General features: G+C 38.3%; 1 protein-coding gene and 1 long non-coding RNA gene across 2 annotated transcripts in view; one reads left to right on the forward strand and one right to left on the reverse strand.

Moving 5' to 3' along the window:
• GLIS3 (GLIS family zinc finger 3) overlaps positions 1-24,525 on the forward strand; it is a 674,355-nt gene that overhangs the window by 112,716 nt on the left and 537,114 nt on the right. Inside the window, exon 4 of the mRNA XM_081502011.1 lies at positions 15,428-15,582. The gene's annotated coding sequence lies outside the window, so the exon portion shown is untranslated. The remainder of the gene's footprint in view (positions 1-15,427; positions 15,583-24,525) is intronic.
• Positions 1,916-23,047, reverse strand: LOC145510611 (uncharacterized). The gene is made up of 5 exons (XR_014057142.1): positions 22,345-23,047; positions 14,820-14,875; positions 7,523-7,722; positions 4,407-4,478; positions 1,916-2,062 (listed from the first exon to the last, which is right to left on the reverse strand). It is a non-coding gene; the product is annotated as an uncharacterized LOC145510611 (long non-coding RNA).

Below are 24,525 nucleotides of genomic sequence, written 5' to 3' on the forward strand. Positions count from 1 at the left end.
CAAATGAGAATAATCAAGAGTTTCCACACAGACAATGAGAGCCTTGAGTATTCCATTCAGTTTTCAACTGAGGTTTAACCTACAAGGGCAGATTTTTAACTTGACTGTGCATTTTGTGTCAACTGTATGTGTTTCAACATTTAATATACAAGTATCCTTAGGAATTCTATCCAGACTGCTGTTGATTCAGAGTTACTGAAGGACAATTTAAGCAAAAGATCAAGGACACCTCTTCTATAGTAATGGACTGGGAGTCCTGTTCTGCCTCCTCATTCCTGGGAACACTGTTGGAGACTGGCATGGAGAATTCCTACAAGAGGTTGTAACCCTTTTTATTAACCTCAACAGCCATCTAGCCCTTGTGAGATTACCTTAGCTGGTACAAAGGGTTAATCGATGACAGTTGTATGTTTATATGAATGTATTTTCAGAACAGAAGATTTTAATTAATTTATTGTGGATAGAGCAAAATTACAAATAAAAAACCAGTACACTTAGAAATGTTGCCGAGTCTCTATTTGTTGAGGATGTGATAGAGGTGGAAAGAATCCAGTCTGGATAAAATAGTGCTGGAGAAGCTGACCATTAAGGGTCAGCTATATGAATAGCTCAGACACTAAGAAACATCTCTTGGACAGGACTGTTGCTACTGCAGTATATAGAATTTCAGCTCCAAAATTTGTGTTTGACTTCTAAATGCCTTAAATATTCTTGAAGAAGTTTAAACACATTATTTTTTAAAAGGAAGTTAATTTTGTTCATTTATGCCCTAAAATTCTCTGGTTACTGTGTGTTAATGAAATCAAGTGTTTTAATATTATCTTCAGCTTGTTGACTACTTCTGTTTTTGGTGGTTTTCTCTATCATGGCTGTCTCTTGGGATTGGTGAAACTGATTTCCAATTTACAGAGAAATTAATGGACCAGTGCCCACCTTTCTTCTTTCTTTCTCCTCTCTCTCTTTTTTCCTTTTTATTCTACCATCATCTTCTCTTTTATTACCAGTATTTCTCCTTCACTACCCTCTTCACCACTCTTCTTCCTTCCTTTAGCTGTTCAAATTCTACTTTTTTCTGAGGTAATTTTCTCAAAATTAGGCATCTTTTATGTTTCCCCTTCATTCTCCAGCATGATTGCTGGGTTTTCTGGCAAGCTCTGTAGGTTCTGCAGAATTTACTCTCTTGTTTAGAGAAGTGGTGGCCTAGAGTGGGATCCTCAGTTTTTCTGTGCTTTGATGCCCATCTACTTCTTTGCTTGAGTATTACCTAAGGGTCCAACAAATGCTTTTGATCACAAAAATAATGTTCAGACTTTCCCCCTATGAAGTAAGATCCCTTTCTCATTGGAGAAACTGAAGGTGGCAAACATCTGACCATGAGCAACTTTAAGGCAAATTCATCATAAAGTGCCTTTTTTAGTGTTGTTTGAAAAATAAGCTGTTGCTATAGGATTTTAATAAAACTGGCCACATGCCGAGATGGAAAGCATGTGGTCATCAACTACAAAGGGAGCTTCAGCTGAGAGGGCTCATTTTGGGATGAAAATTGTCTTCCTGTTTTCTTACTACATCAATGATACAGCAATTTCTTTTATAATTTCCAGTTGTGCACAAGCCAGTCAGCAGAAAAATGAGTTTCCTTTCCTTGCTAGCTGAGAGAATATTCTTTTAAAAGGGGGAAAGAAAGATAAAAAAGAAGGAGTGAAAGAAAGAAGGAAAAAAATCTATGGCAAAAAATACATTAAAAAATCCTCCCCCTCCACTGGTTTCAGGGAAGAGAGATTAGTTTGATATACAGTTTGTTTTAGATTTTATCTTAGCCAGATAAATTGCTTCATCAGGCACATGAGGTTACTGGGGGAAACTGATGAGCACTTTTTAGTGATTCAATATTGCATAAGTAAATATAGCCTCATTCACTGACCATTTATCTCTTATTTATTTCTGCTTACAAGCTAGAAAAAGAATATCAGTTGATCATTGGAATTTCACTTAGATTTTCTCATTAAACTGTTCACACATTTTATTTCTTTTGGATAGGGAGAAGAGAGATTACATTCCAAACCTGCAAAAACAAAAGAAAAAGTTCAAAGATTACAAGGTCTTTCTCTTCATCATTAGGGAAGAAACTTCAAATTAGGCTGTAGATTTTCTACTGATGTGCAACTAAATTCAGGGTTTTAAAATGTAATAAAATCATTGTGTTACAACAAGATCAGGAAATATGGTTAGGAACTTTCAGTAACATTTGATGCCAAGCCTTCCCAGTTGTATTTGCAAAGTTGAAGCAAGGTCAATGAGAACTGCTTACAGAATGACTGAGGTAGGAATGTGAGGATCTGGAAGCCTGGGCTTCCACTCAGGATTTATCTTGGCCACATGGGTGAATTACCCAGAATGGAACAGTTAGTTCATATACCACAGCTTTGTAAATCTAAATCTCTGTGCATGTAGAACCTTGCAGACACTCAAGATAGAAGGGGAAGAGACCAACCATCAAGTAATTTTTGTTTTTTTTTTTTGTTTTTTTTACAAGAACTGTTGTTTTAGATTGTGTTCCCTAGGAAAGGGGACCTTACCTTTAAGGGAGTGAAGGAAACAGGATTGGGCATAAATAGAAATTGAACTCCCCCACAATTGTAAGAAAAATTTCAGCCAGTCCTTGGGCTCATCAGAGGAATCCCTTCTTTAGGCTAGAGAGCCAGACCTTGGTACTCCCCTACCTCCGCCAGTCATTACATAAAAACTGCCCACAGGGAGGGATATAACCTTGAGTGAGCACACTCCCTTCTGCAGAGAGCAGTTCCCCAAGAGGGGCAGCTAGGAGCCCTTAGCGGGCAACCATCGCCAGCAACAACACTGTCAGGAATGTGGTTTCTTTTTTCTTTTCATTTATAAAACAGAGCCAATGTTGTCAACTTTATGGGATTAATGTAAAGAGTAAATGAGATAACCCTTGTAAAAGACCAAAGCTGGCATGGTAAATGCCAAGAGCTTAATGCATATTAGCAGTTATTATTTAAATGGCAGCAATTTAATATTACTAATACTATTTGTAAAAGTGTTATTAGCCATCAACCTCATCTGTCTGAGCTAGTAAATATGTATTTTCTGGGTGCAAGATGCAAGTTGACTTTGGGAGAGTGACCATGTCTCTGAGATGAATCATGTTTTTCTTATAACAACCAAATGTAATCAGCCATGTGCTGTTTTGTTGTATGCCTTCACTCTTGGAAAACACGTTCTGACACAGAACCCTTTTATGTCAGTGTAAAAGCCATAGGTGAGTTGGATGCTTAGATGATGCCTCCAGTGTTTTTAAGCCTCCTTGGGAGAAAATAGCACTATCTGCACAATGCAAGTGCCCTTGTTGAATAAGGATGGCAGAAGGAAATGATGACTTTTTTGGGGAGATGAAGAATATCATTGCTATTGTTCAGTCGCTCAGTCATATCTGACTCTTTGCAAACCCATGGATTGCAGCACGCCAGGCTTCCCTGTCCTTCACTATGTCCTGGAGTTTGCTCAAACTTGTGTCCACTGAGTCTATGATTCCATCCAACCATCTCATCCTCTGTTGTCCCCTTATCTTCCTGCCCTTAATCTTGTAGTTTAAGCTTTTGCAAATTCTTGTATTGTATTAAAATTCTATCTATCTATCTGACATTTGTCTCAGCATGAAAAAAAGTAAGAATATATGTACTGGTGTTCGCTTTTAGGTAACATGAAGATTAATTATTTTTTCAAGGTAATTACTGATTGAAGTGGAGACCAGGGAAGCTTATACTTCTCAGTTCAATAATTATATTTTTAATTATAAATATTTTTATTTATTTATTTGAAATTGTTTTTTTTTCTTGGTTCAGTAGTTCCTGATGTTAGCTTCAGCAGAAATCAATGTCTGCTTATTATAGTCCCAAGAGCCGTTGCAGGCAGCTCTACTTTTTAAAATAAATTTTAGTTCTAAAATTAAAATCTGGGTCTTGGTATCTCGTAAGTACTGTGTACTCCCAAGTTATTTCTATGAAATGTTAAATAAAACATTTATTGGATATGTTACCCCTGTCACCAGGCAGGAGCTATTATTCCTCTGCAGATGGGAGGGAATCATTATAAGGTAATGAAAGGTGAGAAGCAGTTACTCAAAGGAATCAGCCAGAAAGATTGTATGGCTCAGTCTCATTATAGTAGAAATAACAATCAGAAATCTGTCCTGATCTTTGCCATGAGGGAATATAAGCAGCTATTTCTGACTGCCTGAGGCTAGTGATTCCAGTAGCATTCAGGTGAATCTACAAGATTAAAACAGAAGAGGGAACAAAAAAGATCTGATGAGCCACAAGCCAGTTCCAGCCACACCAGTAATGGAGTTAGAGGTTGTGAAGGAGTAGGTACAAGAGGAGACTCACCTGTATGTGTCCATGGGTGTGCACAGCTGTGGGCATTCTTCGACATTTGGGGTTTAATATGTCCTGGAACAACTGTAACAACTGACTTGGTTAGAAGGGGCCACTTTCAATCCCCAGAGAGTGGTAACTTAAGGTGATAACTCAGATGAGGTATTTGAAATCTCTGGTGAGTACAAGCCTCTGTCTCTATAAGCTGGCATAATCTTACCAGATGAAAATGTCGAGAATGGTACTAGTGACAAGTTTTAAGGATTTAGGGGCCCCGCCATTTTCTAAACTACAGCCAGCCTGGGATTTAGGGACCTGGTTGTCTCCTGAACTGCAGCCAGCCTAGAAAGTTTTAGAGTGGAGGAGTGCAGGCAGCAGCTGCAGAGGGAGCCCCCAGTGAATTCTATAACATGACTGGTTGTTAGTAGGATTTTTATGTTACAGGAACATTTTTTACACTCACCTAATCTGCTCTGAATAGAGACTTCACTGTATAGTGTTATCCTATGTGAATGCCAGACAGACCGTAACCCAAACACATATGTTAAAACACATGTGCACATATACATACTTGTGTGCCTATCCCTCTGGGAGCATTTGTAGAGATTCTAACTGTATGAGGTATGTCAGGGCCATATGAATGTGATGCACAGACTGCGAAATTTCTGATCTATGGGCTTCCCAGGTGGTGCTAATGGTAAAGAACCCACCTGTCAATGCAGGAGACATGAGACCCCAGTGTGATCCCTGGGTCAGGAAGATCCCCTGGAGAAGGACATGGCAACCCACCCCAGTATTCTTGCTTGAGAATCCCCATGGACAGAGGGTCCTGGCAGCTACAGTCCATAGGGTCACAAAGACTGGGACCTGACTGAAGTGACTAAACATGCAAGGACAATGAAGGCAAAGGCTTTTGTCTCTTGTGGTCAGTGATATATCCCCAGTACCTAGAAGAGTGCCAGCATATATTAGATGTAGTATTTCACCATCTGTAACAGCAGCACCAACAGTACTACCAAGAACAATTACACTAGCAAACTAGAGAATTTCCCTGGATGAGGAGCACTTCAACTTAGGAAGAATACTTAGCATGTTGCTTGGTCTGTGTTCCTTAATTATTTAATGAATGGGTGAACTTTAGTATTAGTCTAGTTTTATTTTTTTAATTATGAAAGTAATATCTGGCCATGGTAAAAAGAAAAACACACATACGCACATTAAAAGAAGAGTATATAATGCAAAGTAGAATTCCTCATCACTCTGGCCACCGGTCTCACTTCCCAGAAACAACTAGTGTTTAAAGTTTATGTGTGTTGGGGAGAACATACTCTACACTGCCCTGCCCTTGCCCTTGCCTTTCTTGTGTTGAATGTCTTTCCTTATCAGATCATATAGATCTACCTCATTTTTTTTCAACAAAGACATAAAATATCGATAGTATTGTATCATGTAGATGTAATTAACATAACATTTAATTGGCCCCAGTAGTTGAAATCTGCTTCATTCTGAGTCATTTGACATTTCAAACAACCTAACAGTGAATATCTTTGTCATGCTACAGTGGCACCAGTGACAAAACTTCAGTGGGAATGGTGCCTTCTGACCCACCATTGTGCAGTGCAGAGTTGCCCTGATTCTTGTACTTTAGTTTTTGCACATATGTCCATCTATTTCTGTAGGATGAATTTCTAGAAGGACAATTGCTGGCTCACAGGCTGTGCTCAATGTGAATTTTCATAGCTAATCTCCAAAATGTTGAATGATGTTAATATGAATCAACTGATCAGTCATTTGTTGGAGTCTGTATTAGCCAGAGAAATAGCATATCTACTTATATGCTACTGGTTTTCTCTTTATATATATATATACACACACATATATATATATACATACATACATATATATACATGCACACACAAACATATATATATAGATCTATATGATCTGATATATATATATATATGTTTGTGTGTGTGTATATACAAAGGGATTTAAAAAAATTCTTTATTGAATTTTTACAGTATCGTTTCTGTTTTACTTTTTTTTTTTGGTTGCAAGGCATGTGGGATCATAGTTCCCTGACCAGGGATTGAACTCGCACCCCTGCATTGGAAGGTGAGGTCTTAACCACTGATCCACCAGGGAAGTCCCTATAAAGGGATTTTTTTATAAGGATTTGGCCCATATGATTATGGAGGGTGAAAAACCCCAAGATTTGCAGTTGGCAAAGTAGAGACCCAGGTGAACTAATGCCTTAATAAGCTCCAGTCCAAGTCTGAATCTGAAGGCTGGAGATGGATGTCCCAGCTAGAAGAGAGACAAGCAGAGAAAGCAGATTCTTTTCTTACTTACCTTTTGTTCAGTTGAGGCCTTTAGCAGGTTGGATGAGGCCCACTCACGTTGAGGAGAGCAATCTGCTTTACCCAGTCTACCAGTTCAGATGTTAACTTCATCCAGAAAAGCCCTCACAGACACACCCAGAATAATGTTTAATCAAACATCTGAGCACCTCTGGCCCAGTCAAGTGACAGATAAAATTAACCACTGCAGTGTCATTCACCAAAGATTTAAAATACGAAACAAATGCTACTCAGTTTTTAAAATGCAACTTGAGACTAATAAATATAACTTTATTTCTATCTTGTTTGTGTGAGTAAACACACTAATGATTTGTATGTAGTAAATTTTGCTTTCAGATTCTTAGTCTTTGGATGCTGTTAATATTTAGAGCTAGTGAATAAATTCCATCTTATAAAACACTTATTAATGTATTATGATAATGCCAACCCTAGCTCCTGGCATAATGCCCTCCCATGAAAGTCTAATTTAACCTTCCTTTTGCATATGTAATCTTGCAAACATCAGTGGGCATTTTACATCCAAAGGGCTTTGGGTTCAAACCTTTAGAGATTTCCTCACTGATGTTTCTCAGCTTTTAGTTCATCAGCAAATTCCAAATTCACTCTTGATGATTTTTATAGCTATAATAGTCATTCAATTTCATTATAAATGAAACAAGTGGCCTTTGATCACATACTCTTTGCAAAGCCTGATGCTTTCTGTTGAATGTTTTTGTTCCCTTTATATTTTTAAAAGCAGTAGCTGCACTAGAGACAGCTTGACCTTACCGTGAGAAATAGCATTTTATCATGAAACTTGGCAGAGCCTTCAATTTCCTCCCGTTTAATATCTGTCAGTCATTCCCTTTGTCCAGGAAATATTCTCTCTGCTCTCCATGTGAAAGTTGTTATCTCTGGTGGCAGATACAACTTCTCTGGGGCCAGATCATCCTCATCCTACAGCTCAATCATGTAGCATTGCCGGATCCCTGTGGAAAACCAATCATGTTCTTTAAAGTGTGGCTGGAAAGTTAATGATGCAAAAGAGAGACTCTGGGTCCCCTACACATTCCATTAAGTTCCTTCCCACTTCCCATAAATCGTGTGCCAATCTTTTTGACCCTGCTGATGAACCCAGCTGGCATAAAATAGAGGCTGAAATGAAAGGAAGAGGTCTTATTTTACCATGTCAAAGTATTGAGCTGGAAGGGACTTTTAGACTTTGTCTAATCACACACCTTCCTTATAAAGACAAGTAAGCTATGGCCCAAATGGGAAACTGATTTGACCAAGACCACCCAGCTCATTGGTGTCAGGGCTGATTGGGGCTGAAAGCATATATTTTTATTAACTTATTTAATTGGTACATAATTTGCATACCATAAAATGCACAGAACTTCTCCAGTTGATGCATTTTGACAAATGGATATATCTATGTAATCATAGCTAAAACACCCACATCCAATCAAGATATAGAACATTTCATGACCCTGAGAAATTTTGCATATATTTCTTTCTAGTTGGAAAGTAGGTTTTTCACTCCTAATCTAATGTTTTTGCCTCTAGTGACCTTTTCACCATCACATAGGTACATTCAGCATTTGGTGGAAAGACCCCAGGGCTGGAAACAGGGATATGGATTCTCCTTCCAGTTCTTGTTCAATTAACTGTACAATATTAGGCAAGTAGTTTCACTGAGTCAATTTCTCTAGCTATTATAGGATGGGGTATGCGTAGGGAGCCAGATGGTGAAAGTGAGAAAGCTTGCCTTTGGTTCTTCGACCCTTCTTCTCTGAAATCTTTCTTATCACCCTTGGACTGTGAAATGTTGCTAGTTCTAACTTCAGCTTCGTTCTGTGCATTGTTTTGATCTAGCTAAGTACCATTAAAAAGTGAGTTGAGTTGTCCATTTTATGTCAAGGTATTAATAACTTTGTTCCTGGAAATGCTTGTATTTAATAATCACAGTGACAGGTACAGTTTATTGGAACCTACGCTGTATATCAGACATGTGTTTAGTACTCTATATATGTTGCCTACATGAATGCCACCTTACAGGAGCTGTGTAAGGTTGTTGGGTTTTATATAAGGCCAGTCTGAGGCTCAAGTAGGTTAAGTTACTGGCCCACAGTTGCACAGCTAGCAAGTAGCAGAGTTTGCCCTGACACCCAAATCTGCCCAACTCCACAGTTAGGACACTTTCCATTCCCTTTCCCTGCCTCAGGGAACTCTTAAAGATGGCAGTGACTTCACCCAAAGGAATAACTCTTTGAAGGTAAAATTTGAGGTAGTGTATCTTTCTGGAGGGAAAATGACATCTGACCAGGGAGCTCATGGACAACTTATGCATCACCCCAGTGCTGTCACTGTGATTGTATTCCTTGTCCCAGGACCATAGTGAGAAAGACCTGAGAAAGCCCTGCGAACTGCACACTGCTTTACATGAGTTCTACTATATTTAGCTGGATTTGGACAATTTTATGCTCTGGGGTTTTGGACTCTGTAAGACGGAGCAAATGGATTTTGGAGGTAAGGTGTTATTACAGCCAATATTGCCTATACAAAGTGAGATTTCAGGCCAGAGTATATAACTCTGTTAATTACAGGAAAAGGGAAAGGAATCATCATGCACTCACCGAAGGAAGTAACTAGCTGAGGACCTCATGCCTGCTAAAGAGGTTCTCTGTCCTCTTTCCCACAACAGAAAGAAAGGTGTCCTGATTTAAGGGTGTGAACTGAATTTTAATCATGCACGCACACAAAAATGCTTAGGAAGTTTTTCCTGAGAGAATACTGAGAGTTTCAGTTGGGGTATCTAACTTCATTCATATACCTTTGCTTCTAGTTGTCTGGGTTGCAAATTTAGCATTGTATTCTTTTTAAAAAGCCCTCTTGGCTATTGAGTTTTTCTGAAGTAGTACAGAGGAGACTTTGAAAAATAAAATCAACTCAACAGATACAGGGACCAAATTAAGTATAGCACACATAATTCAGAACATACTATCCCCTTGCAAAGGATATGCAGGCCCCAGGAGAAACAACTGAGAACAATTCTGCCATGTGGTTTATGGGAGGAATCTAGGTCTGTCTTAAGAGCATTCCGGGCTCTATCCTACCACTGATTAAAACCTCCTTTTGGGTAACTTCTTGACCTTGGACTTGCTGAAAGACACTCTTAGGCAATGAATCAAAGTGCAGTCCTTAGTTTTGTTGGTAATGCACAGATATACATGCCACCCTTTGGCCAGTGCCCAGAGGCAGCTCTAGAAATGCCATAGTCATTTTTGAGCTGAGCTGAGTCCCGAGACAAACTTTGGCCTTTGAACTTTGGAAATGCTGAGGCTCAGTAAACCTGATTGGTTTTTGTGCTGATGAACTTCCACAGCTCCTTCTTATCTTTTAAAGAAAGCTACCTGAGGTCAGAGCCCTGAGACTTCATAAAAGCAGATGATAAAGCATGCAGTTGCATCCACAACAGAACAGTGGAGGCTTTGAGGGGTTGTTTGACTATAGAAGTTCATACCCATCTGTGGCTTTGTGTCGTCAGTGGGGTACAGAAGTTTGATCATCTTTGCCTCAACAGTTTTAGCCTTTAATAGCACAAGGATATCAAGATAGGACAGATCTCAGAGTATGAAAGAAAAAGAGGGTCAAGTATGTTTGTTCACTGAGGGATAAACGATGGAACCAGATCTTGAGAGGTAGCCACCATACTCCAGGCTGACATAACTTTCCAAAGAGATAACTTACCTCCTGACCAAATCAATAAACCAACAAGCCACTAAGGACTAGAGCTCTGAAGGGGGACTCCAGTGCTCTTAGTCTAAAGAGTAGCCATTTACATCTGCTAAATTGAAAGCAATAGGACTTGTTTTGTGCAAAGGGATATGTTTTTCTTTTACAGTTCACAAAATCTCTCAGTGGTTCACCAAAGAATATTCATTTTTGACTAATGTCTGAGAATATTCATTTATGACCAATTCATTCTTTTGACCACTCCATCAAAGTGTTTCCTGGAGTCTATAGCACAGAGGTACAAGGACAAGCGGAACTGCCCAATACCACACCTAGTCCTTCAGACTTGTCTTGGTCCTGATTATCTCTATGCCCTTGAAAGCCTGTGGGTGGCCAAGTGGAAGAAATCTCTCTACAAAGAGACAGCCTAACCCAAGACAGGGTTCATTTAATGACCATCTATAAAGGCATGGCTATTTGGTTACCATTCTGTGCTCTCTGATACTGGAGATCAGGAAAGTCTCTTGCTTTTACCCAGAAGATGCCCTACTGTGCCTCAGCCATCTGTGTTCTCATGCCCTCACTGGCCAAAAAGATACAAGCTGAACTGTGAGCTACTTTAAGATTGGAGATCAATGACTGAAGCCTTGAATAAAAAGTCTAATGTAATTTAAATAGTCATGGGCCAACCTCAGATTTTCCCCTGTTCCTGAGCCGTATGCCTTCATGACCTTGAGGAAATCAGTTAGCCATCCAAAAGAGGGCATTACTGGGTGTTTCCTGAACCTTACTGATATTATCAAGGCTCAAGACAATGGCTACATTTTTGTTTAAAGGAGGAATACAGTGAACCAAAACAAGCTTCTTCTATAATATCAAAAATCCCCCTTTCCACACCAGTTGTGAATCTAACTCCGTGAACCATGGTAGTTTAAGTTTACACTGAACATTTTGTGAAAAGGAGGGTATTAGCTCTCTAGGGATTAAACTAAATCTCCTTAGATCAAAGACAGAAGTAGAGGCACTACAAGTTTTATTTTTCTCTCCAGATTCAGAATCCAGAATTTTTTTTTTTAAAACAAAAAAAAACTGTGCATTCATTTTCTCTGAAAATGACTTCTTTGTGCTCCAGATTTCTAGCTCAGAGATAAAATTGGATTCTTTAAAGAGGCTCAGAAACTAATTTTAGAAACCTAAGGCTCATCAATAAAGGACAGAGAGTATTTTGGATACCATTTTATGATCCTAGTTCTAGGGACCATCATATCATATTCAAAAGAAAATCTTTCATTGTTGCTTACTATCCATTGTTACACAATACAAGTTAAAACTTTTGTTCTTCTTGCCCATGAAAACTGTACTAATTCTGGTCAGTTAAATGGAAAGTTTGTTTTCAGTGTGAAATATGAATAATAAGAATCTGAATTAAAAAATTCTTAGAGAAAGGTATTTTTGTGTTTTAAAGTATATTTTTGAATATTTTGCAATAAGCTTAAGCACTCAACAGTATTTTCTGAGATTTGTAAAAGATTTTTCCTCACCCCTCCCATCTTGATTTATATTTTGTTTAATTGTTTTTAGTTTTGGAAATTTAAAAAATATAGAGCAGTATGAAAAATAATAAACTATTACCCAGTACCCACTAACATTTTATTATATTTGCTTTTAGTATTTTTTAATTAAAAAATAAGACATTTTAGGTCAAATTGAAGTCCCCTTTATTCGCCATTGTCTGTCTTACCCCATTCCCAGGGTTAATTGCTATTATGAATTTAAGATGTATTCTTAAAATATTTCTAATATTTTTTATGTGCATACTTATCAGAGGACAGTATGTCCTGAGGTACATGTATGTTTTAAATGTATAAGAAGGACAGGTTATCCTACTTTTTTTTTTGGTATATATCATCTTACAAGTTGCTTTTCTCGTTCAATATTGATTTAACTATGAATGTCTTGATTAGTGGGCTTTCCAGGTGGCGATAGTGGTAAAGAACCTGCCTGCCAATGCAGGAGATATAAGAGACAAGTTCGATCCCTGGGTCAGGAAGATCCCCTGGAGGAGGGCATGGCAACCCATCCCAGTATTTTTGCCTGGAGAATCCCATGCACAGAGGAGCCTGGTGGGCTACAGTCACAGGGCCAAAAGAGTCGGACATGACTAAAGTGACTTAGCACACACACACCTCTTGATTAGTGGATGAGCCTTATTTTTTTATATTATTTATGGCATATGACATATTTGGAATTACTTATACCATATTAGTTTTTTTGTTTGTTTTTGTTTTTCCATTTTGCTTGCTTTTCCCCTCTTCTCATCTTCTATTAGATAGTTACATTTCTTTATTTTCCACTTTGTTTTACTAGTTTGAAAGTTACACATTCTATTCCTAGTCCTCTAGTTAGGTAGCTTTAAAATTTTGTTATACATAACTCATGTTATTTTTAAATAAATACTAAAATTAATTTATACTCTTCTTCTAAACAAGGAAATTAGCACATTTTTTACTACAAAAAATCCTCTTCACTCTCCCATAGTAATTATTGTTTAGAGTTGTAGTTCTACCTTGTTTTTAAATACTAAAGAGTGTTTATTATTGTTAGTTAACATATTTTTACATGTAAAGTTGATTTGTTTGTTTTCTTTTCTCACCGTTGCTCTTGAATTCCATCTTTTGTTTGGGCTTCCTATTCTTTCTTGCTGAAGTCTCTCAGCAGTTCTTTTGGTGAGGATCAGTTAACTCTCTTGGACTTTGGGTGTATAAAAACTGTTTTTATATTACTTTCATTCTTGAGTTATCATTTATCTGTGAATTTTATTGTGTCAGTTTTTTCTCTTAAAGATGTAATTCATTCTCTCTTCTGGCATCTGTTGCCTCCTAGGAGAAGTTTGCTATTAGTCTGCAGCCAGTCTAATTGAATGATTTTTAATTTTGAGATAATCTGCCTTTTCTGTTTGATTTTCAAATTTTCTTTTAATATTCTATAGGTACACTACAGAGTGTCAATATTTAGAATTGTTTTTATCCTGCTCATGACTCAGTGTGTTTTTTATTTATTTTTAATCTTAGGTATTTTTCTGGTTCTAAAATTCTCCTCCATTTTCTCTTTAAATATTGCTTCTTTCATGTTTCTCTATTCCATTTGTCAACGTTAAAAAAATGCACAATGTGAGAATTGCAAGTTAAGTTTTATTTGGGGCAAAATGAAGACTGCAGCCCTGGAGACAGCACCCCAGGTAGCTCTGAGAAACTTCTCTAAAAATCATGGGGGAAAGGTCAGTATATATATGATTTTGGTAAAGAGGGAATACATGCAATTAAGCACATATTTTTGCAGAAGCTTTCTACTAGTCATGAGAAACAGTTGTTACCATGAAGGATTTTAGTGCTTTTCTAGATAGGAGGAGATACAGGAATTGAGCTCATAAAATCAGCTCCTGAAAATATCTAACTATTTGAAGACCTGTCTTGCCAGTTTTTCACTGAGCACAGAGTGCTCATTTCTGCTCTCCTCCCTGAACTCCTTTCAGGGAGTGTTGAAAATCAGCAGGTGCAGCAGCACGTGATTTAATTCTTGAAGAGGTAGATGGCAAGTGCCAACTTGCAGCCAACACATTCTTTTGTAATTTCTACTAGAATTATACTTTTCCCCGTTTTTTTCCTCCATGTCTCTTAGTGTCTTGTTCAAATCTTTATTTCTGTAAATTTCTCTGTTCTATGTTTGCTGTTATTTTTTCAGCTCTCAGTTCACTAATTCTTTTCTCAGTTGTTTCTTTTTTTATTTAAATGAGCATTTTTTTTGTACTTCTACTAAGTTCTTTTCCAAATCCAGTAGTTCTTGTTTCATAATCTTATTTTTAGATTAGAGATTTGTATTTTTCCTTTTTATAACAAGGATACTATTTTAAAAACATTTTCAGACATTTTATTTTCCTGTCCTGAAAGTCTTATCACCCACATGGCAGTGACTGACAGGAAAGGAGAAATGCCCACTATATTTTCTGTTGTTCTTTAAAAAAAAAATTATTTATTTTAAAAAGACGTTAATCAGTTTTCATCACCAAGTTAGATTTTGTTTGAATCCACAATAGGGTAATGAGCTTGAAATCAGACTCCTTTAAACGTAGAGACGTTATTCTAACCAGTCTTGAGGTCTAAGCAAGAAGCCAGAATCAGTAGGGGAAGTGAAAGTCTAAAACCCACCACTTTAAGGCCTGTGTATAGGCAGGACCAGCTATGTGGATGTGCAACCTGGCCAGTCACATGGGAACTCATGCCCTGTACTTGGTTTAATGCTCTGCGGTTACTATCTAGAAACTCTTAATCATCTTTGAACAAGCAGCACTTACTCATTTTGTACTGGGCTCTGACAATTATGTAGCTTGTTCTGGTACTAGCGGAGGTCCTGAAAGACAGGAAGAGGAGGTAAAAGGAAAAATTAACTTTTACTGGCCTCAGGGCATTGGAGGCAGAAGAAGCAAGAGAAAAGTGAGTGAGACACGTAGATTCACTTCCTCCTTGGCCCAGGAAAGAGGATATTATATCACTGGAGAGGAACACCAGAAGGGGTGTTTTTGTCCCATTTAACATTTTGAACCCTGGAAGGAGAATTCAACCACCTACCTCCAAAATGGAGATAATAAAGCATTCTGAAAGAGACTTTAAAATGGTTTTTAAAAAATTTCCGAGAGATATAAAGCAGTAGGATTGTAAATTTACACGTGCTGTACTCAGGTGAACAGAGAAAATGTAGTTTAAGGAAATTTTCTATTAATTACCCAGATTTCATTAATAGTTCCCATCCTTATAGAAGTGGAAAAAAAAAATCTCAATTTTAAGTCAACTCCAATAAGCCTGGTCCACTGCAGTGACTGAAACAATCCTAAGCTTAATTTTTGTTCTTGATTAAATTTGCCCAATGCTCAGAAATTCACCTATTCTCCCTTTGTTCTCCCAGGTGCTGACTCATGTCTAGACGATACAGCAAGGTCATGGACCTTGAAGAATGGAAACTTCTTCCTGAAGATGGTGAATTGGCAAGATAGGAACCTTGATTCCTGATGACACTGTGAAGATTCCATATCAGTTCTACCTCTTCTGAACTTCTTTTAGGTGAGAGAGAAATATATTTCTGTTTTGTTTAAATGATATTTATTTTAAATGTTCTCAGATGTTCAGACGGACTTAATCCTGATACAGATACTTAGGCTGATTCTAATTTTTTTTGCTGCTGTAAACTATGCTGCAGTTAGCATACTTGTCCAAACATCTTTGCACATTTGTCTGAGAATATTTTGGATATATTCCTAGAAGTTGAATTATCAATTAAAATATTTATGAACAGTTTTTATTGTTTTATGAAATATCTTGCCTAACTTGGGAAGGCATTCTTAATGGGGATTCTCTTGGGCAGTGAACACACTGGGTAGAAATATGTAGGACACTGATACTGGGAAAAGGTTGACATACAGGGTGATGTAGGTGAGAGCCAGATGTCCCCATGTCAAGCTAAAACTCTTTTATTTCCTTTATTAAAATGACTGAATCAAAATCAAAATTATAAAAAAATAAGCCAATAAAATATTTGTGTTTCAACTATCAGGTGTTCTATCAATTGTTCTTAAGACATTCATTTGATATAATTATAAAGCAATAGATACATGCTCAAGCTATTCTGCTGGGCCCATTTCCTTCTATGATTTTTAGTAGACTCTGGATTGTTAGATTATTGTTAGGTTATTATTGGATTATGTGAAAATCAGTCTAAAAGCCTCTTGGAAAAGTACATTTCTAAGCTTCATGTATTCTGATTCAAGTGACAGGGGTGGGACCCAGGAATATGAGTTTTAACTGTCATACTGCTTTGAGAATCACTTATCTGGATACTTGAAAGAATTTTTTTGCAGCTATTGGGGTGAAATCCCATCCATCAGTAAATCTTACCGATTCACTGTTAATTAATTTTTTGGTCAGCAAAGCTGACTGAAGATGGGCAAAGAGGTACAACTGAGATTGGCAGTTCTGGTCCTTTCCATCAGTTGATTGACATTTTATGACTCTGGATTTAAAGTAATGGCCACATATATGAATAATGAATATGATTTTAGGAACTATTTAATATATTTAATATATATTAATATATATATTTAATATATTAAATATATTTAATATATTTTTCATTCCTTGTAAATCAAGACACCATATGGCTTCCCATCCTTTTAATCAATGAGTTTCAATGCTTCAGGGGCAGGGTAGTTACTGGCTAGAACACCAAAGTCATCGCTCAACTTTGACTGTCAAGCGAAGGTTTTTAATGTATTGTGTCCCCAGGGAGAAAGTGCTGTTGAAAGCAAGGCTACATCAAGAGAGAAAAGGAATTTCTAAATTCCAAAGCTCCCTTTATATATCATTTATTTCTAATGATATTGGATTCTTATTAGAGAATGAAGTCTGTAAAATCTCTACTTTCATACTTTATTGATTTTTTGTGTGTGTGTAGCCATGTTCATGATCAGTTTTTATAATAGGTCTTTCCTTTAATGGATGTCAAGTTCTTTAGCAATTAAAACAACTGACTTAAAAAAAAAAAAGAAGTGAGTTGATTGTAATAGTCAGTTCCTCTGAAAACCTATATTTGTTTTTTTGTCTCCTAGATCAATAAAGTATATTAAAATCTCTTCTGTAACTGTGTTTTATCTGTTTCTTTTTAACGTTTGTAGTCAAATTGTACTCTAATGTTTAAAAAACAAAAGTTAAAAACAAACAAACTGAGCAAAGTAATCCCTGCCTTATTCCTTCCTATTTCCAAATTTTCACTCCTCAGAAGTAACTACTTCCAACTTTGCTTATCTTCTGGTTGTTACTACCATATTTCAAAATTGCATGTAACTTTGTGGTTTTTTGGTTTGTTTTTAATTTTTATTGTGGTATAGTTGATTCACAATGTTGTGTTAGTTTCACGTGTACAGCAAAGTGAATCAGTTATACACATACATGTATCCACTCTTTTTTAAGATTATTTTTTTTATATAGGCCATGGGCAGAGAATTGAGTAGGGTTCCCTGTGCTATGCTGTAGATTCTTATTAGTTATCTATTTTATGTATAGTAGTGTGTATATGTCAATCCCAATCTCCCAATTTATCATCCCCTGCTTTCCCCCTGGTAACCATAAGTTTGTTTTCTACATCTGTGACTCTGTTTCTGTTTTGTAAGTAAGTTTATTTGTACCATTTTTTAAGATTCCGTATATAAGCAATATCATGTGTTTGTCTTTCTCTGTCTGACTTACTTCACTCAGCTGACGATTTCTAGGTCCATTCATATTGCTGCAAATGGCATTATTTTGTTCTTTTTTATGGATGAATACTATTTCATTGTATATATGTACCACATCTTCATCCATTCCTCTGTTGATGGACATTTAGGTTGCTTCTATGTCCTGGATACTGCAAATAGTGCTGCAGTGAACATTGGGTTCATTATCTTTTTGAACTGTGGTTTTCTCTGGGTATATGTCTAGGAATGGGATTGCTGTGCCATGTGTAGCTCTATTTTTAGTGTTTTGCAGGGGTCCCCAAACTATTTGGCATCAAGGACCAGTTTTGTGGAAGACAATTTTTCCAGACTGGGGCGGGTGGGGTGGTTTTGGGATGATTCAGGTTCATTACATTTATTGTGCTCTTTATTTCTATTATTATTACATCAGCTTCACCTCAGATCCTCAGGCATTAGATCCTGGAAGTTGAGGACCCCTGTTTTAAGGAATCTCCATACTGCTCTCCAAATGGTTGTACCAATTTACAGTAATCAGTGTTTTAACTAGTGCTTCAGGTGACTCTGTTGCACACTAAGGTTTCAGAACCAGGGACTAGACCTTGCTAATTAGCATAAATTAGTAAGGACTCTTGGATCAGATTAGTTGGCTGATACTTTGATTCAAGGGGCTTGACCTAGTCAGTTTCTACTGAGACAGTGGGAAAGGCTGGTTGAGGGGTGTCTGGTAACACCACTGCCCAGAAAGGTCAGCCGCCGGGCATGTGTGTGAAATGAAGAGCTCTGATCAGCCCTGAACACACGGTTTCTTCCTCATTTGAAAAGCCATGTTCTACCAAAAGAGAGCCCAAGCTACCCAAGGGCTTTCAAGAGTTGCTCCTGGATTTGGTGAGAACTGAAAACGCTGGTGTTAAACCATGTTAAAAATTTAGCTTTTGGAGCCCCACACCAACAGATTCTGGTTCTCTGGGTATGCGGTGGGCACCAGGAAATAACATTTTAAACAGGCACCCACAGTGATGCTGATGTAAGTGGTGTGTAAACCAAGCTCTGAAAAACATTGGTTTTATGGGCTGCTATATTGAGGCTTTGTGAGACCAACTTGTGAGACTTTCAGATTTTAATGCTGGTTCAGCTTCAGAAGGTCTAGGCTCCTCCACGGGTGTACAGGTAGCAAACCCGGGTCAGCATGTGCAGTCACTGGCCGAGCTCTTCATCCCAGTGCCTGGCTCCAAAGTGAGGATTTTGATGTTAGCAAGAAGCTTCTTTGTTTCAGGTCTCCCCAGCCCTGTCACTGCACTTCAGTCTGGCTTTGGAATGTCATTCTAGTGTCCCCGCCCTTGCTTAGGAAACTTTGCTGTATGCAAAATCCAATTTGCTTCACATGAGCCTAACTGCTTGATTGAAGTCAGAAGGAACACTTCCAAGAGGCTCCTTCTGAACAGAAATACAAAGCGCTGCACATATTTGGCCTCCAGGCGGCGCCAGCCTTTTGGAAAAGGAGGCTGTTTATGTAACAGATTGGCAGTTTCAGCGGCTGTGTAAATGTCATTCTTTAAAAATAAAGATGAAACTCTCAGTTGACTCAAACAGGAGCAAATTAAAAAGTAGAGTGAAACATCTATTTCATGAACACAATTCATTTGCTGTCTCTGGTACTTCAAAATGATACCTTTTCTCCAAATGATAACTGGCACCCTCCCACTGGCTTTAGCTAGGCAGTGACAAAACAACAGATCAATTCACTCACTTCAGTGAAGGAGAAAAATTCAGTCAGTTAGGATGGGCTTCATGTAACTCACACACCTGGAGACTGAATCCTTTATATGCAACCAAACTTACAAGCAGAGCCACTGAAACGAAACAGGTGTTAAGCTTGACCCCCAAAACGTAATAAAGAAGTTTTGTATTGAGTCTCAGTTGTTTTTAAACCCAAGGTATGATTATTTTCTTTGTGAACTCACCAAGAGGGTCCTTGAAATATCAATCTTCAACCATTCTAAGGGTATGTCTATAACATATAAAGGCATCTCATTTTGAGGGCTTTGTGTCCCGTGTGCAAAATCTCAACCTTAGCTTCAAAATGGAATTACTTGGGAAGCTTATAAAAATTCCAAGGTTCAGGCAAATATCCCAAACCAATTACGTAAGGATCTGGAGTTGGGACCCAGGCAACAGTCCTTTTTAAGTTCCAGAGATGACATAATGTGAAGCCACCCCTTTCTGCTTGCAGCTATTTTCTCTGGAGTTCAGACCCTAATCCTTGGGGCTGGGTGCAGGGACCAATCTCTAATACTCACACTGCTTCTCCCAATTTCTCTTCTCCTTGGGTCTGGTCCAAACCTCATGCAGACCAATCCCTGGTGGTTCACCATCTCCAGTATCTTATGCACATCATCCAGACATGTGTGAAATCCAGTGGTGGCTTCCCCTTGACTACAAGCTTGTGAATTCACCTCATAGTAATTGACCGGTAGACAGGAAAGATAGCTCATAGGTTGTCTAGTATGATGATTCCCGATTCCAGTCCAATTCTTATCCTGAATGATAATAGCTCAGGGAGCTTGCTAAAATACGTATTTCTGTGCTTAAACTCAGAAAGCCCCATTCCATTTGTCAGGAGAAAGACCTGGAAAGCTGTATTTCAACAAACTAAGCTTCTGGGAGAAACTGATCTAAGTCCAACACTTCCAATCCATAGAGGTAACAGAATCTCAGAGGATGTAACTTATTCAGGGTCAGTTGGCTAGTTAGGAGAAGGTTAGAATCAGGTGTCCTGACTCCTATGAAAAGAAGTCATGCTAGGAGAAATACAAGTTTTGCTTTTTAAAAATATTTTTAAAAATCAATGAATTTTCTTTCCAACCATACCAGTTAGATATTCCATAAAGAGCAAAGCCTTCCAAAGTCAGATCTGTGTTCTAGCCCCTGCTTTAGCAACACATTAGCTATGTGGTTTGAGGCAAGTATTTTCATCTCTCTGAGTCCTAATTTCTTTATCTTTCAAGTAGGGTGTTACTTGTCTCATAGGGTTTTGTGAAGATTAAATGACATAATGTTGCAGTGGAGAGGACTTATTTTGAATGTGCATGAGAAACTGTTTAGAAACTCCTAAAATGAGGCCAGGGAGAGGATTTTACAATGAGTTAGAACCAGGGAAATATTGTTTCTGCTTCTTTTGTGATCCCACTTTAACAGCATGCTATGTAACCTATAGATAATGAATAGATGTGGAAATGGAGGCCCAGCAAGGTGAAGTGACTTGCTCAAGATCACATAGTCCATTGCTTTCAGACACAGGTCTTCTGACTTACAAATAAATCACTGCTCTTTCTTCTACATCTCTTTGTCACCAAGGGAATTTCTTCCAGTCAGTAAGTTTTTACATCAGATGATCATAGTACTGTGTTACCTACCTGAATTTCTTGGAAGTAGATACAGACACCAAAGATAGGATGAGGGAAGGATTGCTCAGTCCACTAACCTTATCCTCCTAAATCAGGTTCAGTGGTGGAAGGGAACTTATGGCACTTTAGCAAAGGACAAAGGATTCAGGGAAGGACCCCTTGGATCCTTCTAGGATGGATAGGTCTAAACAGATCCTCATGTGGGTTCAGACCTTACCCTAAGCAATGTTGAAAATGCTCACCATTTAGCCCTGGGCTATCTGGGGGCCTGCAGGAGACATGCTAGATGGAAACTGGGTCAGTGTCTTTCTCAGGGCTAGTGAGCTGGGGATAGACCTTGGAATCATCACATTCTGCCTGTTTTCCACACCTGAAAGCTTTGTCAACACAGGAAGAACATGGAGTTGAGATGGCACTACAGTTTGAGCAAAAATCCTTTGCTGCGTAGTATTGCTAAATATTTGTTTGGTAAATCTGGCAACCTTATGAGTGATTGAGAATTTGCTGGAACTGAATTGTTTCATTGATCTATATATAGCTAATTGATCAAATTCACAGGTTAATTGGCTTAGGGCTTCATTTCACTTTGTGGTATAGACTTTGGTCATCACTGAAGGTATTTCTTATGTTTGTAATTTGTTTTAATTATGGCACTGGGGCGTTCAGTAAAAATAGGTGGAAAGAGGTGTTTCTTCTGAGAGCCCTTCTCAGTTTAGTTATAGGTTGATGGGAGTGGGCATGACTGCCCATGTCACATGTCAAATGTGCCCATAGCCACACTTTGAAACTTTGAAAGTCAGAAGTAGAAGAGGGCCATGAATACTGCCCAACCCCACCCCTCATGCAGATAAACTTCTGTAGTGTCTGTGTGCACAAGAATGAATGCTACATCTCTTAAAGGCAATGGGACTGAGAAAATGAAAGGAGAGGGCAGGCAAAGCAGCCTGGGGACGGCAAACAGCATGGGGCCCACTGCTTACTGGGCCAGGTGAGGCTGTTTGGTATTCACCTAGGTAACCTGTTGCCAGGAGGATCACAATAACTTCCCCATGACAACAATAGAGCAAGGTCCCTGGCATTGCAAACAGGGCCAAAAAAGTCTGCCCTTCATTAGGCCTGCTGCTTAATGAGCATGCATTTGTGCTGCAATCATTTTCATTTCCGGAAGGGTGGAGAGGGCAGAGGGCACTCACCAGCTTTCCAGCCTCTCCAACCATCAGCTCCTTGACAACGTCACTTTTTCTGCCCATCTGCATACCCTGGAACTTGTTTTTACAGTTGCTTGTTTTGAGCTGGTTCTGTGCTTTCTTTTTTAAATTTGTATAAGGATTGAATACTATATCCAGAAAGTTCCTTTAGAAACAGAATATTTACAACCTGCTTGGGAGTTTCCCTAATACAGATGACCTTTCATTGTCCCCTGACTCAATTTCTTCACCTGTAAAACAATCAATTCCCATTTCCCAAATTTGACTGAACTGTATCACACTGCTGAGTCACACTTGCTGTAACGTTGGTCTTGAAATTCAAATTCAAACCCCCTGAATTATGACACTAGCATATTGCCTGCCTCATGAAGAAGTTACTTTTGTTTCTAAGTCCTTAAGCCCCTAACAGTAAACCTTGTCCTTCTCTTCCCTTAGAAGGGCAGCAGAACCGATATGGCGGCAGAATTCCAGGTAGAATTTGAGGAATCCAGGAAATTCTCAAAGAAAAATGGTTTTCTTTTTGGTGTTGCCTGAAATTCCATCTTTTTGTAAAGTGTTACTTGAACTTTAAAAGAATATAATTTTTCTTGGAAGGATATCATCAATCAGGTGTAACACTCGGCAGTGATGGGGAATCAAACCAGATGAACCAGGAAACTTCCTATCTCATTGCATTGCAGTTGTGTCTAGAGCACCTCTTCCTCAAAGTTCTGAGGGAAGTTAATAGCATGACTTGAAAACAGAGTCTCATAGCCGGATTCATTTGGGAAACATTGTGTTAAATCAATTCAAATAGGTCTCTTTTCTACAGGTCTCTGTCAGAGACTTTAATGTTTAAATGCACAGTATGAATCTCCTTACTGTGCAATATTTCTCAAGCTTATTCAACTAGGAAACCATGTTTTCTCCCACAGAGCAGAAGGCTGTTGTTCAATAGACTGAATCTGAGAAGTTAGATCCGAGCAGTGTCGAAAGGTCTTTGATAAAGATCTTGTTCTGTCAGTCTTTACTGCTTAGAAAATGCTAGAAATCTCTCCCAGTCTCTTAAGATATTATTTGCTCATTCTTTAGGGAATTAGAGTCAATTTTTAAGAAAAAGCTTAGTTTTTTTAACTTGTAAAATGAGAATAACAGTTATCTTTCTCATAAAGTTGTTATGAGAATCGAAGGGGATATCCCAGATAAGGCATCTGTCACAGAGTAGACAATGTTATAAAGGTTAACAAGAAGCTGAAAAAACTAACATAGAACAGAGAGTCCCGTAGTGTTATAACAGTAAAAGATTGTAAACAAAGAGCAATGCATTGCCCATTCCAGGAAAATTGATACCACCATATATAAGGTTTAGAATATATAGCGTCTAATACCTAGTAGACATTCAATGCCTTTACTGAATGGATGGATGGGTAGATGAATGCCTCAATCTGCATCTATACTGAATGCGATCTGCATCGATAGGGACCACATGAGGATGGCTCTTGCATTAGTTACAGTGACTCAAAAGATTATAGAAGTTTGTTTCTACCTTATCTAATAGTCTAGAGGTGGGTGGGCTGTCTAGGGTGGGTAGACTGCTTTCTACCTCAGGAAATCATCCAGAGACCCAGGTGGGCTGATCTGCTCTGCTATCTTCAATATGGTGCTTTCATCTCTGGGCACAAAGCTGCTATAGTTATCCCTGTTCTCAGCCACTAGGGCAGGGGAAGAACGAAGACAAGAGTAAATGGTTTGTTAAAAATTAGATTATGGACCTGAACCTAATCACGTGACTGTACTCAGCTACAAGGAAGGCAGGGATGTAAGTCTTCAGCTAGACAGCCATGTACTCAGCTAAAACTGGGGTGTGGGTGGTTTTATTATCACTAAGAAGAGTAATAGTGGATATTGAGGCTCAGTTAGCAGTGTTTAACTGAGCTCCAAAATCACTGCAGATAGTGACTGCAGCCATGAAATTAAAAGACATTTGCTCCTTGGAAGAAAAGCTATGACCAACCTAAACAGCATATTACAAAGCAGAGACATTACTTTGCCAACAAAAGTCTTTCTAGTCAAAGCTATGGTTTTTCCAGTAGTCATGTATGGATGTGAGAATTGAACTATAAAGAAAGCTGAGCGCTGAAGAATGGATGCTTTTGAACTGTGTTGTTGGAGAAGACTCTTGAGAGT

The sequence above is a fragment of the Giraffa tippelskirchi genome, chromosome 1 (genome assembly GCF_054371585.1).
Source record: "Giraffa tippelskirchi isolate mGirTip1 chromosome 1, T2T-mGirTip1v1.2.pri, whole genome shotgun sequence".
Lineage (NCBI taxonomy): Eukaryota > Metazoa > Chordata > Mammalia > Artiodactyla > Giraffidae > Giraffa > Giraffa tippelskirchi.